At 32.9% G+C, this 27,500-nt stretch overlaps 1 protein-coding gene across 3 annotated transcripts in view; it reads right to left on the bottom strand.

The window, feature by feature from the left end:
* Positions 1-27,500, bottom strand: part of LOC115217464 (metabotropic glutamate receptor 3) — a 477,824-nt gene that overhangs the window by 328,975 nt on the left and 121,349 nt on the right. For 2 of the 3 annotated variants that reach the window (XM_036507042.1, XM_036507043.1), the window contains exon 2: positions 22,785-22,840. The exons of the other annotated variant lie outside the window; for it this stretch is intronic. The gene's annotated coding sequence lies outside the window, so the exon portion shown is untranslated. The remainder of the gene's footprint in view (positions 1-22,784; positions 22,841-27,500) is intronic. 3 annotated transcript variants of the gene reach the window in all.

Below are 27,500 nucleotides of genomic sequence, written 5' to 3'. Positions count from 1 at the left end.
TATATACATATATATACACTTACACATACATATACATATCTACACATACAATATATGTATACATACACACACTCACATGCGTACACGTATACACACATGTATATATACACACACGACCACACATACATATACACACAGAAAAATATATATACACATACACACACATACTCACATACACGCATACACCACAATATCCACACACACATATGCACACACAGCACACTAGTCCCTATATACACATATATACACATACACACACATATACACACAAATACATATACATATAATATATATAATATATATATATATATATATATATATATACATATGTGTACCTATGCATACCTACACATACACAACATATATATATACACATACAAATACAGACCCTTCCCTAATTTTAATTTTATTATCTTCATTTATTACTTTTGTTATCTTTGATCGCTGGTCACAAACATCTTGGCTATGACAGCCAGTCCATTTATCTGTCTACTGGAAAACAAGCACTCATTTACTCACGCACACTCTTTAGCACGTACACTCACTCATTCGTACACTCATTATATGTTATATTCATACATACATACATCTACATACATTCACGTATATACACATACGTACGCGTACCTACAGATTCATGTCTACACTCTTAGAAGGCTAGTCTATACATATACACCAATAAATATAAATACACACACATACATATACACCTACATACAAATACATACATGTATATATATATATACATATATATACATATTCACATATATATACATACATATATATATACACATATATATATATATATATATTTTTTTTTAAATTTTTTTATTTATTCTATCTAATTTAACACTGACTCCTTGACCACTCCCCCAAGTATGATATTTGCGCTATGCCTACCCCCAAAAGTCCCCCACCAACACCCCTTTAAACCTGCCTAAATGTATAAATGCCAATACAATTCTTGTTAACTAGCTTCCTGAAGATTTCTCTTGAATGAAACAGTTCTAGTCCTGTAGAAGCTCCTTCTATATAATAAATTAATTTTACTCTACTATGTATTGGAGTACCTTATTTACTGTGGTTAACCCCGAATCAACCCGGGACCTACATATATATATTATATATTATATATATATATATATATATATATACATATGTGGTGTGTATGTATATATATGTGTCTGTATATATATATATATATATATATATATACATTTAGGATATATATATGTAAGTGTTGCCTGTGCGTGCATGCATACAAAGGTACACACACACATACATATATATATATTACAATCTGTCCTACACCCATCTTCACTCAATATCAATAGGATAGAAAATACGACTGACCCTTTAATGAAGCAGACTTCATAAATATTTCATTCGTGTGAATGTGTATATGAAAATTATAGGCTAGAACAACAAAAGCAAAAAAACCTCAAAAACCTCTCACATTTCCCCTATTGGCAAGCATAAAATCTTGGAGATTTTTCCATCGCATCTGCATTAATTTGTTCGCTGTGGTCATGAAACTCTATAAGTTGCATGTTTTCAAAACAAATTAGTAACTCCTGCTTCTATGAATAAAGCTGCCATAAAGTGAAGCAAAGTTATCCAAGGGTCGAGCTGCAGCACACATCCAATTTCCTGTCGCTCGTTCACACATATTTCAAATGGGTTTTACTTGGAAATCATACAGTATAATCAGCATTTTTAGCTAAGTAAATCCGAAATACTTCTTTGATCTTGTGCGGTGTTCCACGTATCAATTAAGAGAAGTGATTAGAGTGAATCTACATCTCACAAACAGCATCTTTCACCGTAATAGGCGCAATTTAGATGTTGAATAACTAATAAAAACTATGGTTGTGTTTGTTTCTCTTCTAAATAAATATGTCGTATTTGTAATAAACATATATATGTATATATGTATATATATATATATATATATACCACGCCCTCGCGTTGTTGGTTTTGCGTTTGTTATTTTTGCGGATTTATATGTGTGTGTGTGTGTTTATAATGCAATATATGAATGTATGGACCTACGTGCGAACACAAACATTCGGGCAAAAAGATAATCTATTTGATAGCACTTGATTTTGAGATCCACTCATAAAATGCCTTTGTGTCTGTTTTTTAATGTGTGCGTGCATGCGTGCGTGTGTCTGCACATGTATGTGACACCTGCAAACACATGGGCCTCTCTCCCTACGTCAAACATTTCTCTCACCTGGACAACAACAACAACAATGTCTGTAGCCATTCTGCTCTGCCACATTGCATTTATCCTTGATTTCAGAATACCCGCTGTCTTTAAATAAATGCACCGCTTAGTTGCCTGCTTGCCCATACTGAGACGATTTCCCCTGTAAAAACCGAATCATTCTCATTTCCCAATCTCTACACGAACCATTCTTGACAAACACGTATTGCTTACTAATATACAGACAGAGCAAATACATTTTATCTATGTTTATTCATTTCTAAACCCACCTCTATATGATCGCAACTGTCTTTGCAATTATCTGTCCGTTTGACACCACATTTTCTCTATATCCTTACGCTACAAAATTCTCCTCATTTCTCTGGTCGTAAATCACTTCAAACTGGCTGATTGGTTCAATCTGTGCAGCTGTAATTTGCATGGTAAATATCAGAAAAACCTTTGAGGTCATCATAAATGAATGCACACAGCATACGCACAGAAATCGAATGAAATATAGTAAGTCTTATATATTATTTCCATTATGATTTCTGCAATTTTGCATTGCTCGCAGTCTTTACACACCAAAGTTCAAACAAGCTACAAATAACGTAAAATAGTATATTTGTTTCAAAAGAAGATTTAAAGGGACTATTTTCACAGACAGCCTAAAGAATGAAAATGTATTTGTTAAAAGGAAGACCAGCAGTACATGAAACGCAAGCATATAACCAAGCGTGCCCACCTCAGTCGCGCTCTAAAATTAAATGGAATAAAATAAAATGAAATCAAATAAAACAAAATAATAAAGATGAAACTCAGATAAAACTAGAAAACTGCAACTCAGTCCTCAGAACCCTAACTACTCCACTCTTACTCGCTCAGATACATATAGACATCACACACACACACACACACATACACACACACACACACACACACACACATTGCCATTGATATATCTAAATGAAGATTAAGCGTTAATGCATTTCTTCTTCACGGAACTTTGAATACCGCTACGTGTGCAAAGCAGTTGCATATAGGGACACAGATGCTGAACATCCTAGAAATAGCAGGTGATTTAACTCTGGTTGCCTTCAAAAGTATAGAAAGCTGAACATCACATTGGACACCTTCAACACAGGTTTGTTGGATTACAGGTGTGGTATGGATAAAGACAGACAACTGAAATATAAGGACAGGTTGGAATGTGGAGAAACTGAAATATGTTGGATTTCATGCCTGTATCGGGGAATCTAGTTTAGCCCTAAAGGAGATAGAGATAATATATCTTGTACACTGCATGATAGAATCATAGTTATTAAGTTAATGGTGCATCAGGATTGACTGGATTACACATCAAACCATCCTCAACACCACCACCACCACAACAACAACAACAACAGCAACAAAATATATATGTGGATGAATCAGATGGCTAAACATATAAGATTTCTATTGACAACAACAAAGTATTCTGCAACACCAAACGCATTTCGGAAAGCCTGGAAGGGCAATGAGGAATCGCTTTTATTTCGTATGAAATTGATGCAATCAGAGAGAACATTTTCTTTTGCTGAAATCGATTTTCTTTTGTTTCAAATTGGTTCTCTTTTATCAAATATTGTAGATACACAATAAAATTTGTGTGTACACATCAACGGTTACTCAGAAATCATCCGATAAAATTGACTATAATTATTTTTGCGCAATTTCTTCGATTAATGTTTTTCCTCCAGAAAATATTACATGTAAGATTTCATTAAAATTCCTCATTAACTTCATTATTAATAGATACTGAAATTTACATTTAAAATCAGCAGCTATAAAACACAATTTATACAATACATATGACGCAAAACAAAAAAGAAATAACAAAAAAGAAGAAATCTGATAAAGAAACGTTGAATACAGGAGAACACAAGCCAAACTCTAAACAAACTAAAAGAAAAATATATGAAACTTAATATAAAAACAAAAGCTAAAAGAAAATTGAGAAAATTGAGAAAAGCGAACAGACTGACATTAAAAAATAAAATATGATTGATGTACGTTACGTGTTTTCTTTCTGAAAACTTATAAGCCTTGTTTTATTTATGTATTACATAACGGCAAAACTTAAAATTTATCGCTAAATAACCTTACAAGTGTTTCTCCTGCAATGTTAGATTCTTTGAAACGATTTAATCATTGAAATGATTAAATCTTTTTCTACGTCTCTCACGGGATACATATGTGCGTATGTATGTATGTATGTATGTATGTGTGTATGTATGTATGTATGTATGTATGTATGTATGTATGTATGTATGTATGTATGTATGTATGTATGTATGTATGTATGTATGTATGTATGTATGTATGCATGCATGTATGTATGTGCGTATGTATGTCTATAATTATCTATGTGCGTGCATATAAATATGAATATACATATACATCTATATGTGTGTGTGCGTGTGTGTGTATGTGTGTGTGTTTGTATTTTGTAAGTATGCGTGCAGAAGCATAAGTGTCGTGAGCCCATATGGATAACTATGTTATGCAGAGACTGAATCTAATTTGGTGTATCAAATATTCAGATCTCGACTTAAGCCTAAATTAATTTAATGAACTGATTAAGCATATCAGAATATGCAAATAAATTCATACATCTGAATCCCCTTCAACACTGAATACATAATTTCGAACCAATTTATTCAGATACGTATATCATCCACAAATGGGAAAACTAATAATACTTTGCAATGCAAGAACACCAGAAATCCATTAACGATAAATCACTTTGATTAGGTTACAATATGCTACCACAGCTTCAATTCTTCAAAGCAAATTGCAATTTATTCGCATATGCGGGGGAAACTCAAAATGTCTTTACGGCCTGGGAATAAAACCTCGTAAAGGAAAATATTGATTTGATAAAGAAGAAAATAATTTTGCACATATCAAAATATGAGATTGCCAAACCACAATTAACCAACCAGCAAGAAATTATTTACACACTTTATATGTGTTGATTTGGTGGTATACAATCAGATCAGCAATTCTTTACAAATGGTTGAGGCGAGAGATTTTAGCGAGAGAGAAACAACATTTTAATCTGGAATTTCCAAGAGAGAAAAATATTGGTTTAAAATTTTAGCACAAGGTTTGCAATTTCGGGGGAGGTGTAAGTCGATTACATCGACCCCACGGCTCAACTGCTGCTTATTTTATCGGCACCGAAATGATGAAAGGCATAATCGACCTCAGCAGAATTTAAACTCGGAATCTAAAACCGGGCGAAATGCTGCTCAGCATTTTACCCATCGGGCTAATAATTCTGACAGCTCGCCATCTTACAAGAGAGAAAATACGAACACTGCGAAAAGGTGAATAACATATTGAGGTATTCTTGAGTTAAATTATACAAAACATATTTAAAGACCATTGGAAGTAAATGATGGACAAAACTGGAAAAGCTTTTCAAGAATATAAAAATACTTATAAAATCGTAATAAGAAACAAATGAGAAAATATTGAAATAGTTGATAAAAGAATACTAAAATTTAAAAGATATTTAAATATAGGTTTGGATATTTAAATGTGGTTAAGAAGCTCTTGTTTTCCGGTTTAGTTCCACTCCCGGATCTGGCCGACGAGATCGCTTACGAGCGGCGGCGTTCCGTGCCGTTGTTGGCGCATTCTCTGATGGTCCGGAGAAGACGACCGAACCCGATCGCTCAGAGGATGTAAAAGTCGTAACAAGGTTTCCATAGATGAACCTGTGGAAGGATCATTACCACCCGATCACCCGCTTCTCTGGCTGGACCCACGCCAAGCAACGCCTCGATAAAAGATATTTATACAAAGTTATAAAAGAAAGAAAAGATTACATCTATGCATCCATATCATTCAATGAACAGTGTTAAACGTCCAATCTTGCTTCGTATAATGAAGATATGATTATCTCCCTTGTCAAAGCTGTTACCGTCAGAGGGACCACATGCTTAAAGTCATTATTTAATTGATCCAACGTAGGCAGCAGAATCCCAATTAAAAGCAAAAGGAAACCAGCAGTTAATAAACGGGTCTCGAGTCAATCATCCAACTGATCCAAGCAATGTACGATTCCAACCTTTACCATTTTCAAACAACGTTATATTATGAAGTACGAAACATGTCCTTAAATAGCATAAATATGGCTATAAAGCAGTTAATAAGCAGTCTGCTACTGCGTATTAATAAAGGCTACACGAGGTAGTGTTGCCGAGTTTGAAGGAAAGCATGTATTACTTAGTGAGTGACACATCAAAGATAATGCTTATAGTATTTCCTAGAGAAGTTTTGCTATAACGAGTGATTCATATCTATCTATCTATCTATCTATATCTATATATATATATATATATATATATATCTATCTATCTATCTATCTATCTATCTATCTATCTATCTATCTATCTATCTATCTATCTATCTATCTATCTATCCGTCTGTCTATCTGTTCGTATGTCTATCTGTCCGCCCGGACAGACATATACAATTATATATGTGTGTGTGTATATGTACATATATATATATTGATTGATTGATTGATAGATAGATATAAACACGCTCACACAAACACGACATTCACCTTGGAGTATCCTTGAAACTTAAAGAATTCGAAGTTCCATTGGAGTAAACGTGATACTCTCATTAAACTCAAAGTTAATCAATAATTAGTCATAAAAACTTCATAATCAACTAAGCAAAGCGACAGAAAGTGTGTAATCAGGTTAATGGTATTCTCCAGTTTAGAATCGACATTAAGAATCTAATAAATATAATATTTCAAATATTCTACTTTGACATGTAATTCTATGCCGACCGGAAGTATACTGTAATTTATCCATCTATGTTGACAAATGTGGTAATCAATCAAATTATTCGACTTCAATCTTCAAAATGGCAGAGTCGTTAGGAACGCGGTAAAAAAAACAATAAATGGTTTGTCTCCTTTCTTTTGGTTCTTTATGTTGTAAGAGTTCAAATCCTGCCGCGGCCAATTTTGCTTTTCATTCTTTCCAGGTCGATAAAATATAAGAGTAGTGAGTCGCTGAAAATCAACTAATGATCCTTTTTCAAATCTGCCGACTTTGTGCATAAATCAAAAACATCCTCCTCCTCCTCCTCCCCCCATCTTTTCAAAAGTTTCCAGTGTGTACTATAATAGCTTCTGAGTTCATGTAGTCTTCTCAGTAGTACATTTGTAATGCGTTGGTGTCATGTTTGGTTGGTGTACGAGCTTTTTATCGTTTCATTTTACTATTTTCTATTTCAGCTGATAGGATAAATACAATATAAATTGCTTTTTGATTTTGTTCGTTGGTGATTTGTTTTCACATATATATATAGATTGATTGAGTAGTGTTATGAGTTATATTCTTCAGTGTATCATGTGTGGATACTTTGGGATGGATTATATCACGTCTTTACTTCACTGGGTTTCTAACCCCCAATGGATCCTTAAGGGCAGCACCGTAATGCCATCTAGGGGTTGATAGCGAGAGCGAGCTTTCTAATTCTACGTCTAAAAACTGCCATTTATTTCAATAGATAAGAGAAGGTTAGAATGAGTCGTCTCCAATATTGTTCTGATAAATTGCTTACCGTTCTCCAAATCAGAATAGCAAGGGTAATTAATTTCTTCTGCATTTGATACGGGAACTCGGGTAATGAAAGCGATCATTAGCAGCCATTCAACCTGACATTCTACCTACATACCTCATTTGAGTTCCATGACAGTTGAGATGTGTGTGAAAGGTTTTACCTGTTGTTGCGGTTGTTTTACCTGTTGTTTTCTTTTCGTTTACATTCTAACCAAAGAACATCGACTGCTTTTTTATTTCTTTGTCTTATCTCTAAGACTTAAAATGTTTTTCCATGCATTTAACCCCATCATATAATCGCCGCCATCTCTGGTAACTCCCGAGTGAAATCCAGTTGAAATCGTGTCGAAATTGCCTTCAGTCAAAAACTGATGAAAAGGAATACTTTCCATTCTTGTACATTGTCCTTCGCGTTTGACCTCTTGCTTATGCTTAACTTTTCCTTTGTATATATGTAACCACACACACACGTATGTGTGTGTGCGCGTTTTTTGTGAGTGTGTGTGTGTGTGTGTGTGTGTGTGTGCATGTACTTATACACACATGTATGTGCATGTGAGGCATCGACCGAACTTGTTTAAAACTGTACGACCAGAGCCGACTCGAAAAGTTCATACAGAAATTTTGAAACTGATGCTATCAACTCTTTCATGTCCGTAACATATGTTGTTCATATATATATATATATATATATATATGCAGCACGGACTTTGTCAGTGAACAGGTCGCGGATTTTAGCGACGAAAATATTTTGACAAATTAAACTTAAATGTTGAAGTGAATCGAACGGCTTTTGTGTGTTTCTTAAATGGCTTACAAACACCTTCCACGCTGCAATTGTTTTCGTTCCAGCACACGATCTCAGATCAAATCACTTGCTATGCGAGTACATCTCCGTATATATATATATATATATAATATATATATATATATATGCACATAAATTGAAATTTAAGATAGAATATAACTCTCATGTCTCAGCAGCGGTAGATACGACGAGTTGGAAATACTCAGCACCGATTTCCTATAAAATGCTGGGTGATGAGGGAATCAACAAGACTGATACATTGCTCTTTTGCCGAATTTATTTCTCGACCCGTTTCCCTAGTTTTTATATGGTTAAATGTAAGATCTTCAGCATACATCTAACTAGTTTGGGAAGACATGCGCACATCATAAATGCAGACCGTTACCATGGAGTAGAAAGAACAAGATATAAAGACAAACACAAAACTAATCGTGTTTCACATTCATAACAGGTTCGTTTTCTTTCAATCATTTGGAGCTGATCGATATGTACTAAAGACTATACAAACTTATAAACAAAGACTTATATCTTTTGAATTATCTATCCTTTGCAGGGTAAGTTATTAATTCATAATCTATATCAATCAGGGTCAATAATGTCGTTAGCAAACCCGAGGTCCTTGTTATCAGATAAAGGCCTAACAGAGTTACTTCATTGGGAATCATCCTAGTTACAGGTTACTGAGCGCTCTTTGACTCTCTTGTCTGCTTCTTCATCATTTAGGACCACGTTTCATTGTTACGATAATTCAACCATACAACTATGTAGGCACTCATTGCCACAGCTCGTTACTGCTACTGCTACTACTACTACTACTACTACTACTACTACTACTACTACTGCTGCATTTACTAATACTACTAATAATGCTACTGCTGCTGCTGCTACTACTACTCCTGCTGCTACTGCTGCTACCACTACTACAACTACTACTATTACTACTGCTGCTGCATTTACTAATACTACTATTACTGCTATTGCTGCTACTACTACTACTACTGATGCTGCTACTAATACTACTATTGCTGCTACTGCTGCTGCTGCCACTACTATTAAAGCTACTGCTGCTATTACTACTACAACTACTACTACTGCTGCTGCTGCTGCATCATAAGTAAATGAACAATCCCAGACAAACATTTAAACAGGGAGAAATGTCTTCAGCTTTCTTAAGTACCCGTATGTAAACAAGGTTTACAAGGTTTAATTGATACAGCCTAAGTAGTGTTTTGCATCGATCAGCTGACGATGAATTCGTTTTTCAATGTGTTTTACTCATTCATGCTTCACTGTGTGTGTGCGCGCGTGTATAGACACACACACACACACACACACACACACACATATATATATATATATATACGTAGGTATGTGTGTGTATACATCATGTTCTATCGGTACATCATGCTCAATGTAAATAGATGGTGGAAATGCAAATTTAGTGTCGTATTTTTATGGACGTGCTGTATTCCTAAACAGTATATATTGGGAGGGTCTGGGTGCATGCTGTTGAAAAAACCTAGTAAAAGAGAAATGTGTCTCGTATCCTCGCTAACCGCTGCTGGAATGGTTTACGGCTGACACACGCACTGGTAGGATTTTTTATTAAATTGTAAAACACAGAACATCCACACAAGATAATTACTCCGGGAGAAGACCGAGGTAAAGTTGCTTTAAAGAAAGTATGGTACACAGTTGGCTATATTAGAGCAATAATTCTGACGTTGTATATATTATATATATATATTATATATATATATATATATATATGAATTTTTTGTGTGATGAGATAAAAAAAGAAACAAGGCTGTATAAATATTAGAGCATTTATAGATAGAATGTCTTACAGCTGTTTCCAGGATATTTATTAATAATAACAGCTGTAAGACCTTCTATCTATAAATGCTCTAATATTTATACAGCCTTGTTTCTTTTTTTATCTCATCACACAAAAAATTCATATATACACATGCTGGCATAGAACCAACATTGAACCCTTTATTCGCAATGTTACCGAATCTGGAACACAACTATGGTCTGTCTATAGCACTTATTCAGCATTACCTGACACCTTTGGGTCTCAAGTACACCATCATCTCTAATATATATATGCATATATATATATATATATATATATATATTATATATATATATATATGCATATATATTATATATATGCATATATATATATATATGCATATATATATATATATATTATGCATATATATATATATATGCATATATATATATATATATATATATATATATATATATATATATATATGTGTGTGTGTGTGTGTGTGTGTGTGTGTATGTACCGAATACGTGTACAAGTGCATATTTTAATAAGTTCTGTATCGTAGCTGTGTACAAATATCCAACAATATGTTTATTCATTCGCTGCCATTCAAAAGTAGATTTCGCTGAAACACACGCGGAACATTACGGGCAGAAAGACGCGCAATGAATAGAATGATAAGCCGACATTAATGAGAATCTGTCTGGCTCCTACAACTATGTCCGGCCACTATTACAAGAGCTTTACAATCAATATCCGGTGGAACTTTCCTTATACGTTTTCACTAGTTTCGGTAAAAATATTATAATTTCGCCATAAATATGTTACATTCATGAAATCATAGAAAGACTAATATTGTACATACCTTTCAAAAGAAGGGACAGATTTCAATTGAACTGTGAGCTCCATTTTCTTGGTGATTAGATAAGAGAAAGCATTTAATGATTTGAACATGCTCACCTGTCTAGTATGTGGGGCACGTTTTCCAAATGGAACAGTTGTATTATTTATAGGTAAACACTGTACAATCCTTCGATCTGACTTGATATCGAACTTCATATTTATAGTATGTCAATCACAATACAGGAATCTGTTCCTCTTTTTAATGGACACCAAACTACATGGAACATATTGTAAATGGAAGTGTTGCATAATTTTCGGTAAATATGGTATCACATCTGAATAGGCATCTTCGTTCCTATATAGAACTACATGTTCCTGGTTAATGGACCTTCAAATTCTACTTTACGATATTCACATAATCTAGAGTGATAACAAAGTACAAAATTCATTGACACATGTGGGAACGCTCCTTTTATTTGCAATACATTCAGTCGGTAATGAATTTGATTTAAGATTCCAGTGAACTCGATAAAATGACTATTCAAACCACCCTACGGTCAACCTCACTGCCTCTGTAGATGCCTGAACATCATATATTAAGATTCCCTGCATAGCATAAACTTTGATGAATATGTAATCCAAATACTATCTCTGAAATATCAGCATTATTGAAGTCTATGAAAATAGTCGGTAACCAGATAAAAAAAAAAAACAAAGAAAAACAATCGTTCTGTTGAATTGCGTTACTGTGTGTTCAAACTCTCTATAAATCTATTCAGAATTAATTTTCCGCAAGACTTAGGATGTAATCCATGAATCTTCAAAATGCTACAATAATACCGATAAACTTGTAAACCTGCCTTTACAATAAAATGGTCCAAAGAATGATAATAACGATTTTGCTTCGAAACGAAAGCGACAAAAATGGGCATAACTATATTTAGAGCGTGGCTGAGAAATGGAGTAAAAGCCAGCAGCGAAAGAACATTTATAGCAACAAGTGCACTTCCTATTCGGACAATAAATAGTGCAACGGATAATCGATAAAAATATTATTCGTAACCTATTTTAAGTTGAACCTTAAAAGTACAAGGCAACAATTATACACCCTCGGATATTCGTTACGCCATATATGAAATGTATTAAATATTATATATACTTTTCGCACAAAACCTCTGTCTCATAAACACACAGTCAAACACACACACACACACACACTATTTATATATGCAAATTATAGATTATATATGTAAATTAGATTATATATCTAAATTTTACAAATGGCGTCTTTTGTCGTCTGTTTTTCCAGCGCGTGGAGAGACTTATAGCTAACCCCTTGTCATAATTATGTATAGAATTATTAAAATATATAGCGTCAGTGTATTTTGTCTCTATTTATATATATAACTATAGGCAAATCCATACATATGCACACACATATGCAGCCTTCGATTTTTTCCATCGAAAATGATTCCTCAAATTCATATTTACATGTTACCGTTTGTAGGTTTATATGCGAGCTTTCATATATATATATATATAATATATATATATATATATATTATATATATATATATATATATATTATATATATATATATATATATATTATATATATATATATGACATATCTTTTATCTGTTGCGGGTTTCAGCCAGAGGCTGAGGCTAAGTTGGTGCAGTTGGTGCACCGCATTTACTGCATCCTGGGATTTTTCCAGTATTGCTTCTGGTGAAGCAGCGAGTTGGACGCTGCCGCTCTTCCCTGTGCCTTCTGCTGCGATGTCGCTTCATCAGGTATTGCAGATAAAAAGTAAAAAAACATAAATTCCCTAAATTCCCTTCATTGTCTACTGATTTCACAGTCCTATTTATAAAATTTTTGGACCATCCCCCACCACCACCTTAATTCATAATTTTTCAAAGAGATTCCTCTCTATCTTTTAATGATACAGCTGGCATTGTTCGTTCCTTCGCATTGTACTTGTTTATATGTTTATCTGTTTGTTTATATATAATGTCCTAAGCGTTTTTGGGCCCCTTAAAACATATACCAGTTTTTCATATTTTTATTCATTTTTATTTTATTTATATCAACTCGTGTAACGATCTCAATAGCTTGCCCTTTGTTTTAAAATGTATGTGTGTACATGTATATGCATACATATACATATAATCTCTCTCTCTCTCTCTCTCTCTCTCTCTCTATATATATATATATAATATATATATATATATATATAATATATATATATATATATATATAGTTAATCCAACAAGAAAGCACAAAAAACACAACAACGCGAGGACGTGGAACAAATATAGTATTATTGGACGCTCAGGAAAGAAGGGATTTCTAACGTTTCGAGCGGAGCTCTTCGTCGGAAACATAGGAGAAAGCAGTATTATATATTATATATATATATACGCCTCATACATAGATGTGTGTGCCTGATATTATAACCTTCAGTCGGACAAGATTTAATTGTGATAATGGTGCATTTGTTTTAAATAAATGCTGTTTTCTAAAACTGTGCAATTTGCTTCGCTGTAAACCCGATTGTCAACTAAGATTAACGGAGCATTAAATGTTTTGCCAGTATAATTGCATTATGTGACGAAAAAATTAAGCGAAGGACCCATGTAGAGATGATGGAGGAGAGAAACGGGGTTACTTTGCTTTTATGTCAGCACGTATGAAATTTAGAAGAAAGAAGTGAGTCCATGGAGTAATTCTGTTCACGTGACGACGAGGTAATAGAATTGGAAATTTCATGATTTTATTATATAAACTAGGGGCCCATGGCATATAGTTTAAAATATTTTGATAATCAATTTTGAGATTTTGGAAAATTTGATTTATAAACTAAAAGTGCTTTCGTATTTCATATGTTAGCTATGATTTAGTAATGTATTTTGCTTTTGTATTATTTATTATTCTGAAAATGAACTAAATAAAGATGCATTAGTGGTGAGGCAACCTACGATATATTTGATTTATTTCGTTTGTTCTATTGTTCCGAATGTTGCGTTTATGTAATTGGATTATGAGAGAATGTGGACACATTAAGGGAAGCATGATTGAATGATTCGAATGAGGTTTGTAAACATAGATCATATCTATTCACTTTGTATTTGGATAGTCCACTGGATGCACATTTTAAACTTTCTTCTGTTATAAATCATTTTCTAGATTTAATACTGTAGTTGCATTTCTTGGATATTAGATCAATGTTACAGGGTTGTTTGACTCCAAATTGAAAAGAAAGATAAACTCGCAACATACAATATATATTTTTTATTACATAACGGGAAACGCCACCACAAATCGCAAATAAATAAATCCTCTTTTGTTACTCTTCGTGCAACTTCTGCTTCCTGAATTGCTACAACTTGCATAGTATTTTCTAAAATTTTACCACCGCGAAATCAACCGTTATTTTTCGACATTCGTAAAGTAACAATTTTTTGTGTACCCTTAGCAGCACTCAAGTACAAATAAGAAAAATATAACTTGTCACTACTAACATCATCGATACCCTCGATCAGTTAATTCTCCTTTTCCACTCGACATCTCGCAATACACTGCTGGAGTATCATGAATAGAAATCGTATATGCATAAATTTGGTCAATATGGAAATAAAAAGAGCGGCGAAAAACGAACCGGCTTAACCATCACCAGCACTATTACCTCCCCTCGCTATCACTAATGAAATTAAATAAATGATAATTACCCACGTCTCGGATTTACCTCGTTAGTCAAAGAACCGGTTGGTAAGGTGGCTAATCTCCATTTGACGTCCTACTAAACCAAAATCAAAATCTGTGAACGGATGGATGAACACTGTAGAATCAAAGGCAATTCAACAGTTATGAGTGACCCCTACTATTTGTTTAGACATATTTCTAGAAAAGAGAAAACTAATGTAACGCATGTGACTTCGTTTGAATCTCATGACTGACTAGTTCTATTGTAGCAAATACATACGTTCAGTTGAGAGTAGGATTGGTCCCATGCAAGGGACCAATCAGTGTCCTCGCTCAGAAGGCTTCACGTTCACGTGTCCATTAATCTGTAGCATCTCTGTCAAAACCTCAGTTATATTTTTCATACTATGTCCGACAATAGTCGGAACATGCAAAGCACGCGAAGACAATTCTGTGATAAACTGAAGTTAAGTCCTACCTTGAGTGTTAAACTCACTGAGCTTCGGCTACGTGCATACATACATACATACATACATACATACATACATGCATACATACATACATACATACATACATACATGCACACAAGCAAGTATAAATGCCTCTTCTGTATTTATTCATGTACATTCTTTCTTCTAGGAAGGAGGTGGTTTCTATCAATAATACAAAGCTCCATCTTTGGAATGTTGTTGACGAAAACAATGTCACATTTGAAACCTGAGAAAAGTCTTGCATAATTTTACTGTTCCAAGTTAGTTGGTTGATTTACTTTTCTGAAAATCCAAGCTTATCCAGACTGACAGTTGGCATTTACTTAGAAAGTCAAATACTCCAATTGTTATTGGTATAAATGTAAATTTGTAATCCGGATATAGAAGCTGGATATTTCGAAGCAGTTGTCCATAGTTTATCTTCTTTCTCTTTGATTTTCAGAGATATTCACATTGGCAGAACATTTGACCTCTATGACACTCCATGCTTTTTCCTGTCTGACGCAAACAGCAATATCCGGTCTGTTATGTTTACACTTGACAGATGTATTGATGGGAATGTTCCACCAGTATTCCTTGTGTAGGTATCTATGTACGTATTCAATAACAGTCGGTTCTTTCAATTTATTCCCGGGTAGTCTTTTCCCCCATTGGCATTGTATATTGATTTTGCGACAACTTCATGTCATTTAGGGGGGTAGTATCAGTACGAACATTTTGGCAGCTGCTAATCACATGTGTGATGTCTTCCACATAAATATGACATAATCTACATTTATGGTTGCATCTTGGAACTCCATCGACTTCACTCTTACTTTTGTTGATTAGGTGTTTAGTAGCAGTCTCCATTCTTGCAAATACAGTGTAAGGTCACGAGTCCAGGAGGGGCTTGCCTTTTTGTCAACATACTCACACAAAGTTGTTTCTCTTTTGTTATGCTGAACGTTTCACCTGCAGGTCTTCTTTCAAGTAAGCTTGCTCGGCTGATTTGGGGTTGTTAGGGAGGTCATCAGGAAGAGAGTACTTACTCACGAGCTACGTTTAACACGAAAGAGTGTTATTTTTGTTGCTTATATATATATATATATATATATATATATATATATATATATATATATATATATATATATATATATGCGCGCGCACACATCACATACACACGTGATTGGTATTTGCAGCTCTGAAATTTCAGTTCGTCGAGGAACTGAACTACGAAGTGCATTGTACTGGTGTTCAATATACGCTTCTGGGTGAAGAAAGAGAAAAAGGAGCAATCATTTCATAAACGCGGGAGCGCTTCTTGCTTGAAAATTACGATTAATGAGGGTAGGAATAGATTAGGAGCTAAGAAATACAAAATAACTCCAAAGTTGATCCCGAAAATTTGGTAATGAAATCAATTAAACGTTGTTGTTGTTAGCTTTCATCTGCAAACGTTTTCATACTTTAGCAAAATTTTATGTATGGCGTCCAACAATATGAAATTTTATAGATAAGAAATATCATTATGAATAGAATTAATATGATTAAAGATTTAAATATGTGGCTTAAAAGATATAAAATGATTTTATAATGGTATTATGAGTTGCAAATACCGTATTAGAAATAAAATTAAGATATTAGTAGAATATTTACACTGATGAAATTGAATAAACGTTGCACGGGAGTTTCATGTAACAATGGGTGAGGGATTATTTTAAGATTTGTATATGATTAATATAAGGGAATTTATACTAGTAATCTTTTCAACTGAAGACACAGGCCTGAAATTTTGGGGAAGGGATTAGTCGATTACATCGACCCTAGTGTTCCACTGGTACTTAATTTATCGTCCCCGGAAAGGTGAAAGACAGAGTCGTCCTCTGCAGAATTTAAACTCAGGTTATAGTGACGGGCGAAATACGGCCAAGGAATTCATTCGGTGTGCTAACGACTCTGCCACCTCGCCACCCCGTTATTTCATACTAATAACGACATCCCTTTATGTTACATCCATGCTAGCTTTGCAATTTCTCATGTATAGTTAAGCATTATTTTAGTCTCATCCATTGATGACAAAATATTATGCTTGTGGGGCGATGATGATATGAATATAGAGATGAATCTGATTCGTGTTTGCTAGCTGAGTGGCATCAACATTGTTCTCGCATATGTGTCTTCCAAATTTCAAACTTGTTCTATATAAAATTTCTTCTCTTCCCTCTTTGAATCTTATTTCCTCTGACATATATCAACAACGGTGCCCGTCATTCAACTTATCTCAGCTATCTCACTTTCTTTGTCTATCCAATAGTAAGTACACATTTGTCTTCAGTGTTAGTTTCTTTCTGGCTTGTTTATCGATTTACCTCTTGCAATTTCAAATTTCTTTATTCTTTACAGTTTTTATGCTCTTCATACTTGTTAAAGCTGCCAGTCTGACTCCCTAATATCATATCTATTTCCTCTATTGTTCTTTATAATTATCATTTCATGCTTATTCTATCAGCGTTTCAGCGTATTATATTTGTCGTCGGGAGGGTTTCTTAAGAACCACATAGAAGAGTGTTAAGTTGTCCATTTAGTAAAACCTATCTCCTTCTACCTGTGTTACGGTGGGGACAAAATAAAACACTTTGAATCTTTCGAAGATGGCGTTTGCTCCACAATGTGGTGGTGGAGCGTACATAAGCAAGCACAGGACATAATAAGATCTGCTTCTTCCTTTTTATATTTTACGCGAAATTCTATTGTATTTCGCGAGGTTACACGGTTTCAGTATTATCCCCTAAGAGGCTAGGATAATTTATTATCACTGACATAAGTAAGGTTTAAAACTAGATTTATATATTACATTCTACATCTTCCATAAAGAAACTTAATTTCAAATAATGGAGAGTACAAAAAGCAATATGGAATTAGTTGCGTTTTCCTTCATTTTAAGATGTCATCATTTCAGTTTCTGATGACATGTTGAAAAAAGAGAAAACTTTGGCGACTGTTTCAAATGCTTCGTATTGTTTGAGATAATTAACTACACAAGTTGCACCGAATCTACGTACTCTGACTGGAAGTGGTTTTCTGAACGAGTTATTCAAAGACGTACTTGGTTGCCTTGTATAGAATTCATCAGTTAATTTAAACACGTTCACATATAATAGTGAATGGTGAGTGGAAGAGACCCAAGTTTCTCTCTAAAATCATAATCGCACCAACTAAACACTAGGAATCAGGTAAACACACACACATATGTGTATATATGTATACGTGTGTGCGTATTTATGTTTCTGCTTAAATGTAGGTGCAAAATTGTAACAAGAAACAATCATAAACGAAGATACAGATGAAGCCGCACAAATATGATGAAATGAAACAAAACAAATTCACAAAGACCGTAAACTAAACAACACTTTGATAAAAACATTCCATCTTTAGAGATTAAACAATGAGATAGCAAATAGTTATCTATTAATGCGGGAGTGAAATAATTTCATGGCCAAGAACGGAATTAATAGAGGACTCGTTCTACTGAAGTAAGAGCAACCATTTTTTCCATGCGCGCGCGCACATACACACACAGACACACAGACATACATACAGACAGCCATTGATACAACCACTCACAGGCATACACACACAAACACACACAAAGCTACTCATACACGCAGTCATAGACTCAACCGCGCACTCGAAAGCACACATACACGCACGCACAGCCACACGTTCACCTCCCCAACACACAACCACACACATACACATTCACACATTGCTCACACAAGTTATGAATGTGTGTGTATGTATCAATTTAAATAATTATCTTATTTCGAAATTTACAGACGAGGATTGTTACACAAAGAAAATATTCGAAAACATTAAGCATAATAAGATAAAGACATTTAAAAAAACCCAAAGAATCCAAGGAAAAAGGATATAATATATATATATGTATGTATATATATATATATATATATATATATATATATATATCTATATATATATATATATAAAGAAGAACAGAGCTCCAAATTTGTTTAAAACATAATTGAAAATATATTTGTAAAAAGTAGATTTAGAAGGGAAACACATAAATAACAATTTTGTTATCTGAGATATTAATTTGCAAAAAATGATAGAAATATAAAAGCTAAAAAGAAGACAAGAATGACCAACAAAATCAAATTTAAAATAATTAATTAAAGCAAGCTTAGGTATGATAGAACTCTAAATAATTCCTTTTTCGGTATGTTTTGAGGGCATTAATTTCTTTCAAAATCGTTTTATTAATTTCTTCTGTATAACAAAAGACTTTAATTAAAGTCGAATATACATAAATACAAAGAAATGCAAACAAGCTCGCTCAAACAGAACCTCACACGTACGCCAAAACATACACGCATATATTTCCATTTGTAAATATAGATATATATATTTGACTGTATATTTTTGTGTGCACGCGTCTGTGCATGCTTATGTGTGTGCATTATGTACATGTACGTAGGCACACATATGTATATACACATTTTTGTATCCTTATATAAAATTTGAAGCTAGCAAGAAAATGACTGTATATATATATAATAGAAGAAAATTGTATATGTACCGAGACAATAATAGTCCTATGTAAATTAGCGGTTTATAGTAGTGCTAAACATATAAACAAACATTTATGTAAATGAAAATGTCTTTGCCTGGGAAAGACGTAAACATAAGAGTGGAGTGGTAAGAAATGCTACTATTCAGCTCTCTCTCTTTCTCGCTCTCTCTCTCTCTCTATCTCTCTCTCTCTCTCGCTCGCTCTCTCTGTCTTTGTTATATATATATATAATCTCAATATATAACTATATATATATATATATATATAAATATATATAATATATATATATATATATATATATAATATATATTATATATATAACTATATAACTATATAATATAAATGTATAATATATATATATATATATATATATATATATATATAACTTTATAACTATATATATATAACTATATAACTATATATATATAAATATATATATATATATAACTATATACTATATATATATAAATATATATATTATATATAACTATATAACTATATATATATGAATATATAATATATATATATATATATATATAACTATATATATATATAAATATATATATAATATATATATATAACTATATATATATAATATATAATATATATATATACTAATAAATATATATATATTATAACTATTATATATATATATAAATATATATTATATATATAATATATATATAAATATATATATATATATAACTATATATATATAAAATATATATATATTAAATATATATAATATATTAACTATATATATATTATAAATTATATAATATATAATAATATATTCTATAATATAACTATATATATATATAATATAATATATATTATAAATATATATATATACTATATAATTATATATTATAAATTATATATATAAATATATAATATATATATATATAAATATATATATATATATAAATATATATATATATATATATATATAATATAATAATATATATTTACAAATATATATAACTATATATATATATATTTTATCATATATAAACTATATATATATAACATTCTTTGTCTTTTGTTTTTTGTAAATTCTCTCTCTCTCTCTCTCTCTCTCTGTATATATGTATGTATGTATGTATGTATGTATGTATGTATGTATAGTTTTGCATTTGTGTATGTCTGCCTTTGTATGAGTTTACAATTAAAGTAGAGTATACATCAGGCGTTGAGTAATCTTTAGTATAAGACTTCAATGGAAATGAATGACTCGATCTAATAACAGAAGAGTTAAACCGCAATTTAAATGAGAATTTTTCAATACATCATTTTATGAATATATACATATTTACGGAAATATAACTTAATCCTGTTCCTAGAAAAAATGCATTGATGTCTTGATGTTGCCACATCGCTTATATCTATAGCAGTTCAATCTCTCTCTATTACACCCAAGTCTACGTAAAAACAACTGGACACAGGATAGTCTAATCATAGATTTGCAACACTCAGCCGGGCGCATTATGGAATGATTACTGTTGGAACACCTTTGATTATAGGTATTAATCACAGGTAACACTGATATTAATAAGCAAATATCATCAGGAATAGCATAGTTAATGTTATCTTTTTTTTAACCGGAAATGTGTTATTAGTTCTCTAATGCTTTCGAATTATATTTTATTGAACCGTGTGTAATACGCAGCCTGTCTAGGCAACTACATGTCCTGTGCATTATGTATCTGATATAGTACATGTCCAATGCATTATATGTCGACTTATGGACTTATTTTATCGAGTCTGCATATAAAGCAGACAGAAATAATCTCCACAGTCTTTGAATAGAATTGAATACTGTAAAGTGTATCGTCTGCTTCGACGTCTCACGACCATTCAGTTACTGCAATATAAGCGTGCGAGCAATCGTATGCTTGTGTGCGTGTGTGAGTCTGTGTGTGCGAATGTATATGTGGTTACATATGAATTTATCTCTTTCACGAGCTCTTCTCACATTTTTGTACCTTGCTTTTCAGATAAATAATGTCAGACATTAGGTTGATTCAGCAAATGAACAGGCACTCTGCATTCATTGCCTTAAAGTCGCGGCGTAGTGAGAGAGACATTTCTCACTTCCTGCAAGATGCGCGAATTTGTGTTGTCAAAGTTTGAAATGAGCTAGAGGCTGCTAGCAGGGATCCAACATCAGCATCTAAACCCAAGACGTATGCACCGGGTCCTAATACCAAAATGCTCAGAAATAATCGATATAATAGTCCGGGGAGTCGATGGGAGCCATTGCAATGCATAAAGGATGCACCAGCCGAAGCGCCGTGCATGAGGACATCAAGCATGTTGCATGTAATATAGAGGAGTCAGTGTTGCTTAATCGTTGGATTGTTTCTGTTTCGGACCAACATATTGTAGTTGATAGACACATTTACTTCCGGTCACTGATATTTTCTTATGATCTACTGGAGATGAGCCTTGTTCTATATTAAAATCTCAAATAACTCGATTGATATGTATCTAAACATGCACATCAATATAAGCTGTGTGACATTTTTGATAGTTGGTATAGGCAACTACAAACGCATCCACGGTACACATACATTCCCAAATTTCAATGTTAATAAATATACTTGAAATTAATATTCGAAATCAATTACAGATTATAACAAACCAGACAGAAATTCTTTACTTAAATGCAAAAAACGCAACAACGATGACAAATACAGGGCTTGCAATAATTTTCACTTACATTAGATTGTTGACACGTAGTAAAATCTCCACCTTTCATGTATATTCATACGTGATCTAGAAAAAGAAGAAGCATAACATATAGTTAGTGCCATAGGAATTGGCAAAGATCGACAGAACACGAAATTATTTATATTTGAAGCTGAAACTAAGAACGGGCAAGAAAAATTTTGGACAGTCGGAAATATCTACAGAAGACATGGCCTCGTATGCCAAGGGTAACTTTCGAATTCTTTTTAACTCAATATTTATATGCTATTGTTTATAGCTTTAACTACTTCGAGTTTCAACTTTCCAAAATCCAAAAAATGATTATGAAGATTTCATGCTATTTGTCAATATAAAACAAGTTGTATATATATATACACGCAAATGGCGGTAAGTTTTCTCATGTGCACAACGGTGTAAATGCATACATATATACGTACATACACACATACGTACAAACATACATACGTACATACATACATATATATATATATATATATATATATATATATACATACATACGTACATACATACGTACATACATACATACAAACATACATACATACATACAGTCATACAAAGACACCAACACACACACACACACACACACACACACACGTATATCTATATGTGTGTGAGCGTTATACTAATACATCTGTTTTTTTCGTAAACTCTCCCTAAGTATATATATATATATATATATATATATATATATATATATATATCTCCGAGTTTGTATAATTGTGTATAGAAGGATATGTTAATCAATGCAATTTCAAGCTAGTTGGATTTTCACGTATTATTATTTACAATTTTTACAAATTTACAATATATAATAACAGCATATTATATATTTATTTTGATAAATCTAGTATTTTTTCAATGCGTTAGTGACAGACGTGTTTCACAAATGACAACCGTAGTGATATGATTCGATTTGTCCATTAAATACCTCTTCTCGGGCTCCCGTAGGCTGAATCTTACGAACTGTATTTTGACCAATCAGCATGCGGCTTAGATGTCACGGGGTGGTGACTGTGCCAACTTGATTAGCAATTATCCTGCTTTGTTCAAAGAAGCATTTTAGCCAGTTGGTGTGTGGCTTAAATGTCACGCTTTATTGGCCACGTGAAGGATTCTTTATTTTCATGGAACCTAAAAAAATAATAGCTTGCCTTTATTTAATTGGATTATATAGTTATCGGTTTTACACTTTTTTCTATATTCTGTAAGTGTCACAATCTAGAAACAGTTCTCATGGCACCAGCAGACAATTTACAAATACATATTTTATGTTTTCACGGGTCCAACTAGTTATCATCATTATTTCAACTATTACCGTTACTCTAAGTGTGATTATTATAGGCCATTGAAAACGGTTTAGAATTTATCAATGAACTTCTTTTCTCTGACTTTTCTCTCGACTTCACTCGAATTGTGAAGTTTGTAGAACGGGAATATTATAAACATTTTCTGACCACATATTGACAGGTGTTTGCTTAAATTGTTCCGATAGACATCAGAGACGGTCTTTGTGTTCTCCTAAGATAGACTAAATTCAGTTCTCTATGTCTCAACTAAGAGAACACGACGTTTACTTATCCACATCATGTACCGCTTCCTTAGTTGGAAATATGGAAAAAGCAAGAGGGGCGATTATAACACTTCCTGAATTTCATATGACAGTTTTATTATTATATTTTGTTCATCTCCTTCGCAGAAACACTTTCTTTCTAATCCATGAACTGATAATCGATAGGAAGTATATATTTTCAGCTGAGATTCTTACTTTCACTTCAAATACGACCATTAAAATTGTTTCCGCTGTATAAGATCCGCTGGCAGAGACTTCACAGATCACATATGATCTCTTAACAGTGCAAGTCTTAAGGTCGCGCTTACTAGTATAACGTCCATAGTTACCAACGCCATGGATGCCATCATAATATTGATATACCATCTGAATGAGAATCAACATCACCAGCATCATTGGCTGTAGCAATGAGAAAGGCAATAAAATTCATTGGTAAGATGTTCACCTTACTGAGTTCCGTACCAACCAACTTCAGCTCTATGTACAAACACTACGCTAATGATCGATGAAAAATTTAGAAATACATTCTTATCTGCACGCATTATCAACTAGATTTACTATTCATGCTAGCAAAGAAAATAAACGCAAATCCACAAATCAAAAAGATCGCCGTCACCATCAAGACCGTTCAGTCTGCCAACTTCGTCTTCAAAGAATCGCCATCAATAATAAACTTGAGCTTCCGTTCTTAGAACCACGCTGCCTACTTTTATGTTATATTTTTTCTTTGACTGACTGGGAACATATTTCAATGACAGGCGCTTTCTCAAGCCATAATTAAAAGTAACAACTGGTGTATTTCAGGAATTTTACAAGCTACCAGCAAGCCATCAACAATCGCCAGCATTCACCATTAATGGAAATACTATGAAAACCTTGAGCCACGTGACAGATTCTATCTGCATTACCTTTACTTCGACCCTCATTAATAACGACCAACATCATCACTAATCTACTAATAACCATTACCTTTACCAACAACAACAACGTTAATATTGGTTTCAAATTTTGACACAAGGCCAGCAGGTTAGCGGAGGGGCTAAGGTGATTACATCGACACCGGTATTCATCTGGTATTTATTTTTTCAACCCAGAACAGATGAAAGGCAAATGCGACTTTGGCAGAATTTGAACGCAGAATGTTGCTGTGACGGGTGAAATGCAGCTTACTATTTTGCCTGGCGTGCTAACCTTTCTGCCAGCTCGCCACCTTAGCAACAACAATAGCAACAACAACAAGAACAACAACATAAAGAACAACAATAATAATGATAATAACGAATTCGGAGTTTGGCACAAGGAGAATGGCTATTTTGCAGACCCAAAGGAAAGTAAAGCAAAGTTGACCTCGGCGAGATTTGAGTTCAGAATGTAAAGAGCCGGAAAAAATATTAGAAGGTATTTATTAAAATAATAATAATAATAATAATAATAATAATAATAATAATAATAATAATAATAATAATAATAATAATATAATAATAATAATAAATAATAATAATAATAATGATATAATAATAATAATAATAATAATATAATAATGATAATAATAATAATAATAATAATAATAATAATAATAATAATAATAATAATAATGATAATAATAATGATAATAATAATAATAATAATATAATAATAATAATAATAATAATAATAATAATAATAATGATAATAATAATAATTGTATGCACAATGATAATACATCCACTCCCCACAGCAACCGGAAAAGAAACATAACAATAGTTTTCACGATTTCTATACGGCAACTTCGAGATAGTAATGTTACAGAAAACGGTTTGATGATCAAAGTAACTTTATCGATAAGTATCGATCGATAGAAACCTAAATGTTTGATCTTTGCTTATATATTCCTGGCCTTACCGAAGTCAGATGTATAGATTAGTTCGGTAACTGTAAAAATATATTAGAGTAAGAAAGAAACGCAAGAATAGATAGACAGTGAAACAAGTAGAGAGGTTGGATGATGGGGAAAGACAGAGAGCCAAAAAGGTATATGAGTAATGCTTCTGTAAAAATATTCAAATAACTTGGCAACAAATTGTACAGTGAAAGTTATATGTAGGTGTTGACTGTGATTCAAGTTTCATCCCTCACTATTAATTAAAGCTTGACTATCCTTGAGATATAATCAACTTATATATATATATATATATATATATATATATATATAATTATTTAAGAGGACAACAAATGTTAAGGCAAGGCAAATATCTCAAGTCGTATACATTATTTTCATTGGGAAAAAATTCAAAGTCTTACAGCTGTTTCTGGTATATCCCAGAGAATGGGATATTCTGTCATCGGAGACAAATAGGGAAAATGAGGATATAGATTAATGAAATGAAGAGTAAAGGAATAAGGAGATGAACAAAGATAGGAAAAACGAAGCATAAATGTTCACAATTCAACTTCCCGATCGTGTAAAAGTAAGTCTATAAGTCCTTAGGTTCAATCCTGCTTAAATCCATGTAGGTTAAAGTCCTGATATTGTAACTATTAAGAAAAAGACGCGAACATATCAACGTTCAAAATATATTTATATATATATATATATTATTAATGATGATAATAAAGATAACGGAGGTTTTTCACATTCATCAGTATATTTAATATTTATTTACAGCGTCCTTCTCTGGACATACGTGAATTTCAACTGTTGTATATGAAACCTGGAGTAATGGTCATTGCAATTTCATCGAGGTTTTTCATGACGTTTTGAAGTGAAGCTGAAGGTATCAGCGAACTGAATGAATTTTTTTTTAGGAGATATGGGTGCTACTATTAATGGATGTAGGAATCTTGACCAAGAGTTCACCTCCCACTTGTGATACGGGTGAACCCATTGGCAAGACAATGCACTGAGCTGTTTTGTCATGTTGCAAGAACTCTCTGCGAGACGTCGGCATCCAGGGATTACGTCACCGATCGCTATTGAATGCACGTCACGTGACGAGCTTCTTCTTTGTATCAGATCATTTTACTTGTATTTTTTAGTTGGAAGGCACTTATCTTAGCAGTAATAATACATCCCAGTATGTCCCTTGTGACGAGAGCATGCAAACCTCTGCTAAGTAAGGGTCTGTTCTGCAGTAGGGTCCTAGGTACTAATCGTAT

The sequence above is a fragment of the Octopus sinensis genome, linkage group LG11 (genome assembly GCF_006345805.1).
Source record: "Octopus sinensis linkage group LG11, ASM634580v1, whole genome shotgun sequence".
NCBI lineage: Eukaryota > Metazoa > Mollusca > Cephalopoda > Octopoda > Octopodidae > Octopus > Octopus sinensis.
Note: the sequence above shows the minus strand (reverse complement) of the source record. Positions and strands in the feature narration are given on the sequence as shown.